Raw genomic sequence first — 9,236 nt, 5'->3', positions numbered from 1 at the left:
GTGTTTGCTTTTATTACTTTGTTTTTCATATGTGACATTAGGGATAAGCATTTTTGGTACCGGTATCGATTGGTACCAGTACCGTATGTTACCAGTATTCCCAAATTTTATACGAAATAACGATACCGAACCGATACCGTTACCAAACGCAACATTTCGGTACCGGTACCAAATATTTCAAATTTTCGAAATCGGGATTTCCGGGATCGATATCGGTATCATCCCGAGCCCATACCTATGCGACATGTATAAATTGACCTTCTTTAAGTAAGTTCAAAAAAATTCATGGGTCAGCATTGAAAATCTATATACATAGAAAAAACAGTATTGTGTGTCACATGTAAAAATAAAAAGGGTATGGGGTCAATTAACCTATATACCAGGATTTTCCATCCTGCATGGGATTGCACATCAATGATGAGCAAACATACCTAATATTATTATGGCTTGGCCTAGAGATCATTTAGGCAGTTTTTCCTTCCAATCTAGTTTCAACAACGCACTTCTCGGACCGGAAAAGAGGGAGTACTTTGCGTTGCATATTTGAGCTCATTAAAGCCCGATTCACGTCATTATGCTCGATAAAAGGAACAAGGGAAGCTCTAATAGAAAATTATTAGAAGGCAAAAATACTTTGAAGATGAACCTGCTCCCATGCAATAGTCATGAATGCTTGAGGATATCAAGCTGGAAGTCTGGAACAACCTGTTCTTTCTGAATACCCTGATTAAAGATCAAAGAATTTTCACCCGCTACCATATAGTATTCATCTCTACCCAACGATAAATAAAGCATCCGTGCCCTTTTTGTATTTCGGAAATTTTAAAAAAAGGACTTTCTAAAGACCCCCAATGGCCAATCCTCGTAAGAATTGCTTAAGATCCAATAAGTCTTATTTATTTTTACAGGTTTATCAATTGCGCAAATACACCCAGAGTGACTAGGATGAATATCTTATAGCGGAAAAATAGCAATTTGCGAAGTCAAGCCCTCTGGGCCCAAATAACTCAGTTTTCTCCCATGACCTATTCGTGTCAACGGATTAGTTTGATTCAAAACTTAAGATAATGGTACAAACAGAAAAAAAAAATAAAATAAAATAAAATAAAAACTTTATAAGTATCTGTTAATGGAGTTGAATTTACCGAACTCCTAGGTATTCCACAACTTCATTTCCAATGGAACAAACGGGTCTCTTGAAAGTGAATACTTTTGCTTGGAGAGCATAAATGGGCCGTATTGCTACTAAAGATGCTTTAACGCACAGAAATATTTCGGTTGGAGAAGGGCTTTATCCATTGTGCAAGCAAGACCGGGAAACTATGGATCACCTATTTTTTTGTGTTGTTGGTGGCCATAATTTGGCAAGCGATCGATAGGTCGATGGTGTAGACTTCCTCCAATATCTGCATTCACATTCTAGGACTCAATCTACACAAAAGGAGAACATTCCGTAGAGTAGGAGCAAGATAATGCATGTAATTATGCTTACGGCTTTTTAGTGTATTCGGGAAGCTGTAAACAATAGTATATTCAACCAAAAGAAGTCACATCCTAGTAGGATTATTGAAGGTATAGGTACTTTTTATTAGTGGGCCTTTTTTATAATGTAACATTATTATGAGACTAGATATAAGCATGTCCGCTGTGTTTGAAAATAAAAAAAACATTATAATTGGTTGGGACTTGGGAGACATATTTAATTAGTTGTACGAAATGTAACATCAAAGGAACTATATTTATCAGGCAATTAATAAATTAGTTCGACTTTTATTAGGTAAGTTAAATGATGGGAGAACCCTTTTATTATTGCCTATTGCTAAACATATATTGTTTTAGCAAGAAGATCAAAATTAACAGAGTATATTAAATTTAAAGTACTTATATCTTTTTTTGAAATAGTAACTCGAACACTATCACTAATTATACTTGTAAATCTGTATCAATGCGCATTTTACAACTCGAACCTCAATTTCATAATAAGCAATATCAATATATCATTATCCATTATCTTAATATCACTAGGCTAGAGGCGTATATAATAATAAATTAATAAGTTATAGATAAATATGTATTCCAAGAATCCAAGATGAAAAAAAAAAAGGAACCCACCCATAAAGGATGTAAAGATTCCGGACGCTATAGGCATTTTGGAACTTAAGTTTTTAATTTATAAGTTATAACAGAGTTTTTATGTTTTTATATCACTATAAGCATCTATAGACTATACATAAACTATGATGTTTAGAATATTTAAGATAATAAAAATAAGTGATTAAACGTTATATTAAACAGAAAAGGAATTTTTTGCTTGTAACTAGTTAAACCAGTTTCGTACAAGGAAATTATTTGATTTCCTATATAAAAAAATGATCTAATTATAGAACTTTGAAAAATTATCTTGGAAAGAGTAGAATAAAGTGATTGAATACTACAATATATTATAAACCATGTTATTATTATATTAAAACATAATATTATCTAATAATGTGTATATTAACAAGATATTAACTTAATATTATTCGTTTATATTCCATTTCGAAAAAGTAAAACGTCTATATCAGAAACAATAATATATTAAAAGTAAGAACCACATAACTCATTTATAATGCCTTGAATATGATATACTATTACACAATAACATTGCAAAATTTTCATACTTTTTCTTTCTTTCTCTCACCATTTTGATTGTTTATACGCACCGCATAGAAACTTATTATTTCGTTTTATGGTTTTTAATATATAAATAAAAACTAAATATATGAAAACCAAATAAGCATCCAAACAATTTAGGCAAATTGGAATAAATAATCTCATATTTTGTATATTAGTCGATAATAATATACACCATCTTATAAAATCTCTGTCGACGGCCCAACATTTCAACTATTTTTCTCTCAATGAACATCCGTTAAAAAACACTTAGTGTCATTGAGCATATTTTCAAATTTCAAACCGACGTTCTAGAGCTTTTGATAGAATCTTATTATTCCGTTTTAGGTTTTAATACATAAATAAAAACTAAAAATATGAATTTCCAAATGAGCATCCAAACAATTTATGAAAAAAGTTATCTAATAATAAGAAGTAAGGATGCGTTGGAGGCAAGTAAACCCCACTTCCCAACCGCTTTTTTTCTCTTTTATAAATACTCACACATGTTACTACTACTTATATTATATTAACCACATTCTTCTTCATCAATTCTCATTATTATTATTATTATTATTATTATTATTATTATTATTATTCAAGTTCATCATACTAATAATATCTTCATATTCTTGGATCTTCATCTGCTACACAAAGGTAACTAACATGTTCATTGTAATTCGATTCGGTTCGGTTCGATTTGAATGCTTTATGTAACAACTTTTAATTTAAAAAAGAATTATTCTTTGTTGACTGCATCAATCTTTACACCTTTTGTGTAACTGAAGTAACACTTGAATCCAATCAGGTTAAATTGGTATCAGTTTTCATTAACTAGAAGAAGATGTTGGGTGAGCTCATTACAAACAGTCTTATGTAAGTGAATTTGATTTTGGTTTAGTGGAAACTGGTGTTTGGATACAGGGATTTGTGAAATTTGTTAGTTTTGTATATGATTACACCTTGTTTGGATATGGGTGCAGGTTAATTCTTGGATATGCTTATCCGGCTTTTGAGTGTTTTAAGACTTTGGAGAAACATGGTGTTGAAAATGGTGAATTGAGATTCTGGTGTCAATATCGGTGAGTTTTTACTTTTTAGTTTTTACTACGGGTGTTGTTTGGGTTTTTTTGGTCGGGTTGTTCGGGTTAGGTTGGGAAAACTGAAAACTAACCCAATAACGACCCATTTTTAGTTTGATTGATTGATCGGGTTTGGTTGTTTGATTTTTGGGTTTAGGAGTTTCGAGTTTTTCGGTTCGGGATGTTCGGGTTTTAGGCGAGGAAAACGTGACCCAATAACTGACAGGTTGTTTGATTTTTGGAAATGAAAAAAAAATATGATTTTTTTTTTTCACAATATATCATTAAAATTCATCATGCTACTAAAAAGTTATGATCAAAATTTAAACATAATTTGACAATATGATACGATAATATTCAAAAGTCACAAAACGAACTATAATCCGAAAACTTAATATTCCAAGTATCAAAGACTCTAAACCAAAACATATCTATAAAAAAGACAATAAATCTTTGGGTTTTTAGGTTTATCGGGTTGGGTTGTTCGGGTTTTGTGCTAAGAAAAAATGATCTGATAACTGACCCTTTTAAAGTTCGGATTAGCCAGGTTCGGTTTTTGGGTACATAAACATGAATTTGAGATGGGTTTCGGGTAAAAATGGGCATCCTTACTAAGTTACTTGTTACCTCTTATTAATTATTATATATAAGTTGAAGTTCAATTATTGGGAGTTAGACTTAACTGGGTGTTTGGTCAACTACTTGGTTTATAGTTGAAGAAGGTCAAAATTGTGGGATAAATAGGTAATTGGGTTTGAAAACATTCATGATTAGAGACAGAAGGTTTGCAAGCTACCTTTTGTTTTAATGATTGATAGAGACATGATTGGGTTTGGGTTGCTTGTTCATGTCATAATCAACCAATAGTTTCCTCAATTTCTTTAAGAATAATATTTTTCTAAGGCTGAGGGGTGTGGGGGGCTTTAATGGGGGCTTTAGTGGGGGCTCAAACTAATAATATTATGACGTGTGGTAGAGAGAGAAACTGGATAAGGGGGTTGTTGGAGCCCCCGTTGGAGCCCTGGCCCCTGGTGTGGAGGGGCTCCAGCAGGGGCTCCAGCGAAATTTTTATTTTTTATTTTTTATTTTTTTATAAATATATTCAAACAACGACATTTTTTTGTGTTAGTTTTGAGAGGATTTTAGGAGGAAAGGTGTATAATTGTGAAATGAAGTATATTTTATAAAGGTATATATTTATAGTTTAAGAAAATATTTTTTTTTAATTTAATATGAGCTCAACGGCTCTTTTCCGTAAACCTATATAGAAAATATATTTTTTTTTGTTTTTTTCGGCTCCCAACGGTCCAAAATACCTCAAAAGGTGTGCTCCTCTCTCTCTTCTCCCGCTAACCAGCTCACGCCTGCATTGTTTTTCGCGTTAGCGCCCCGTTAGCGTCCCGGTGGTGTGGTGTTAGCGCCTGGGGACGCGAGTGGAGGGGCTCTAGCGCCCCCGTTGAAGCCCCACACCCCTCAGCCTAATAGGACTAATGTATTGAAATGTTATGTAACCATTGGACAGTGTATATGTTATTATACTTTTAAATTTGTTATCATTTTGATAAATATTTAATACTGAATACACTATGAATTGTGTTGGTATTTAATATTTATAGTGTTGTAGTTGATTATAAAATCATATTTTATAATTAGTTTTATGACTTCTCGTACTCGATTAGTTATTAATAGTCGAATTTACGTATGTCTCGTGACTGTCTATCGTCTATCGGGGCCTCATTTGTACTTTTAGGGGGCTAAAATTTACACGTTGAAATACGCAATACCCGAAACTCGATATCAAATTTATCCAAAAGAAATGTCAAATATTAAATGTACAATTCTAGCTATTAATTTTTGTTTCTTATAACTTTCTAAGTTTCTAACAACTTCAAAATATAATTTATCATAGGAATTAAAATGGCCAAAGTTGAAAAATATTCTAAGTTACATACTAGTTTGTCAATTTAATTAATAGATTGACCAAGATGAAACATTTGAGAAAGTTGTTTAGCTATTTTATCATTTTATGACATTAACTATTTTATTTTATATGACGTGTCTAACGGTTAACCGAACCTTAATTTTCGTAACAAAGGATATGTATGCATTTGCTTTTACTTAAGTAACAAAAGGGGCCCACTTGAGTCATGCTCTTGGGTGATGTTTTGAGTGATAATCATGAATGACACTCACATGGAACTTGTTTGATTCTATTAACTTCTTTATTGTGTCTTCTAACTTTAGCAACATATAGCAATCTTCAATTCTGTATTATTGCTTATTTCACAAGAAATCCATTTTTTCAACTATATTTATAATTTTTCGCATAAAGTTTGCAACTTTCACGTAACGTGTTTAAAGATTACTTAAAAATTTGATCATAATGCGTGTTGCTGGTTACGTGTAGACTGTAGAATAAATGGTTTTATTTTCTTTCAGGGTGATTGTTGCAATACTCACTGTTTTTGAAAGAATCGGTGATATGTTCATCTCATGGTACAATTTCTTAAATTTTCAAAACATAAATTTCAAAACTGCACTGGATCGCGAAAAATAACCGAATTGTATGAGATTTTTGTAGGGTGCCATTGTATGGTGAGATGAAGCCTAGCTCTTATTATCTATTTATGGTATCCTAAAACTAAGGTATAAGAGCATCAAATTGGGTGGTTGTACTTTTTGCATTAAAAGGTGTACTAATAAAGGAAAGTTGTGTGTAGGGGACCTGGTATGTATATGAAGCAATGTTGAGGCCTTTTATAGAAAACCATGAGACAGAAATAGAAAGGAGTTTAAAGGAAATGAGGGCTAAAGCATGGGACGTGGCAATTTATTATTGGCAGAACTCTACAGAATTGGGTCAAACAAAGTTCTTTGAAATTTTTGAGTATTTGGTCTCTAAGCCTTCGAGACCTGAGGTTTGTCATCTTTTACCCTTCCTTTTGAGAACACTTCTTTTTATAGATTTTTTTAGTTATGTTTAAAAATTAAACTAGTGGAATAAAAGTTACACTAGTATCAAGTTAGAGGAGTAAACTGTGGTTTTCGTTCTTATGGTTTATCTAAATATGCAGTTTTAGTCAAATAGTTTCAAATTAATGATTTTCATCCCTGTGGTTTCATTTAACTTGCAATAAAACCCGAATTCACTAATCCCGTTAAGTCTGATCGTTAGACACATCAGCGTATCCTTCACGTGAGGGCAGTTTTATCCTTTTTTTTTCCCAAATAAAGCCCCCTCATGTGAGGGGCCGGGGTGTATTTCAAGGAAAAAAAGGGCAAAACTGCTAACGGGATTAGTGAATTTGGGTTTTATTGCAAGTGAAATGAAACTATAAGAACGGAAATTGCAAATTTGAAACTATTGGACTAAAATTACAAATTTGAATAAACCATACGGACGAAAACCGCAGTTCACTCAAGTTAGAAATATCAAGTTGTGAGTTTCAAAGTTACGTTATAGTATGATACCGGTGGTGACAAAGAATAGAAAATGGCTTGTGTCGAAATCAAAAGTTATAAAAATGATCACTGGTACTAGTACCAATGTTGTTTGAACATTCTATTTGATAAAAAAAATTGCGCGTATTACCAAAAAAATGAAGTTAATTTGTAATTGTTTGGTTACATAAAAGTTGTGTTGCGTAACCAAAAATAAAACTGTTACATGTCCAAATAGTTATCAACATGTGTTTTACATCGACCGAAAATCATAAAAAAACTAATGCTGATATCAGTTCCAATAATATTGACACCGGTACCGATGCTTGATCAGTGTCGGTTCAATACGTCAATGGTACCGTACTCGGTATTTTACACATTATTTCAAAAACCATAAAAATGAATATCGGTACCGAGTATTTTTGTTGTTTGGGCTGGCAATGATTTGGTTAAGTAAAAAAAATTCATGAGGTAAAAATAAAAAAGGTTTATTTGCAACCAATAAAATTTAAAGTCGTGATATGTTTATTGCGACCCAAAAAATAAAGCAGTCATGTTCTCAAAATTATATCGATGCATGTTTTACATCTATAAAAAATAATAAAAAACCAATGCCGCTTGTGATAATATCGATATTGGTACCAATGTTTGGTCGTATCGGTTTGGTTTGTCATGGTATCAATATTCGATATGGGGTACGATACTAAAAAATCTTTATTTCTAATTCAACTACATTTTTAATAAACTTTATATATGAATGATGGGAAAAATCAGTGTGTGTTTATTTTTATTTTTTGTATTTTTAAGTTACGAACGTAAGTTATTATTAAAAATATTAAATGCATATATTATTTATAGTATACATTTTCTATTTTCAAAATTCAAAAATTAAGTGTTACGTACTTAGGTGTCAAAAGAAAGTTGTTATAAATTTTACAAATAACGATTTAGTTTTCACTTATTCTTTTTTAAATTTAAATATTAAACTAATTGGTAATATTTTATTTGAACAGAAAAGTATAATTAAATTCTTTTTATTCAACTTAGTTTTAATCCACCCTGAAAATCCAACACTTACAAATTACAATGTTTAACCAAATCAACTTAACTTTAATAACAAAACCAATAAATTATGATAATAACATTAAGTAATAGAATAATCGATTAAATTAAAATTTAAAACAAACTACATTACTATTTGCTTAACTTGCATAAAATCACAACTATTATTTCATCTATGCATATTTTGCAACATTATCTATCAATGCTAGAACAAAGTATAAAAACTTCATACCATTTTGTCTATTGTGCAGCTTCTACATAGCCATCAAAACTCTGGTGACGGACGTCTGCCACCACCACCGGTCAATGCAACATCTTTTTTCCGATCAGAGCCCACAGAAGACTCGTGGGCGCCCACCGCCCCGCCATTACCAAACACCACTCGCCGCCTCAATGACCGTGCTGTATACGTAGAGGATCTCCACCTTCCACCGTCACCAAATCGATCTATTTCCCGAGAAACGGGTTGGTTTAGATTCAGACGATCCCGGGGAACTTGATTAGTTGAATAGAAACTAAGTTGTACAAAATGTAAAGAAACAAAGAATATAGGAAACTTTTTTATTCAACCAAAAGTTCAAAATATTTTTTTTGTTTATACAAATTGGTTACGATTATGTTATCTCTCTATGTGAGAGACAACACAATCGAAGAGAGTGGTTATGAGATAGAGAGTGTCAAGAGAATTGGGCCCACATGCGACGAAAGAGTGTGGGCCCATTGGGTACAGGGGAGGTGGACATGGGTTTAAGATAAGTCCATGTTGCGTATTTCACAAGGGGGTCTCTAATCAGAATTTTGTACCCTGAATTGGCGATGGGGTAGGGAGATTTTGGGGACATGATGTCACTTGTGGGCGTCGGTAGGATGTCTTGGAGGGAGGTGTAAGAAGTAGGCTCAATGGGGACGAGCTTAAAATCTGAGGAAGTATCATTAGTTGGTGACGATGATGATGAAAATGACGACAATGATGTGGTGGTGGTGGTGATAGTGAAGGAG

At 32.5% G+C, this 9,236-nt stretch overlaps 1 pseudogene across 1 annotated transcript; it reads left to right on the top strand.

Moving 5' to 3' along the window:
- Positions 1-3,494: 3,494 nt before the first annotated feature.
- On the top strand, positions 3,495-8,806 carry LOC143626838 (putative HVA22-like protein g; annotated as a pseudogene). The gene is made up of 6 exons (XR_013152498.1): positions 3,495-3,528; positions 3,636-3,734; positions 6,174-6,230; positions 6,316-6,380; positions 6,455-6,652; positions 8,489-8,806. The product of XR_013152498.1 is annotated as a putative HVA22-like protein g (transcript).
- The last annotated feature ends 430 nt before the right edge of the window (positions 8,807-9,236 follow it).

Source organism: Bidens hawaiensis, unplaced genomic scaffold (genome assembly GCF_021521415.1).
Source record: "Bidens hawaiensis isolate Kalapana, Puna unplaced genomic scaffold, B.hawaiensis_p1.1 tig00004525_1, whole genome shotgun sequence".
NCBI classification, from domain to species: domain Eukaryota; kingdom Viridiplantae; phylum Streptophyta; class Magnoliopsida; order Asterales; family Asteraceae; genus Bidens; species Bidens hawaiensis.
The sequence above is the reverse complement of the archived record's forward strand: the minus strand, read 5'-3'. Positions and strand labels throughout refer to the sequence as shown.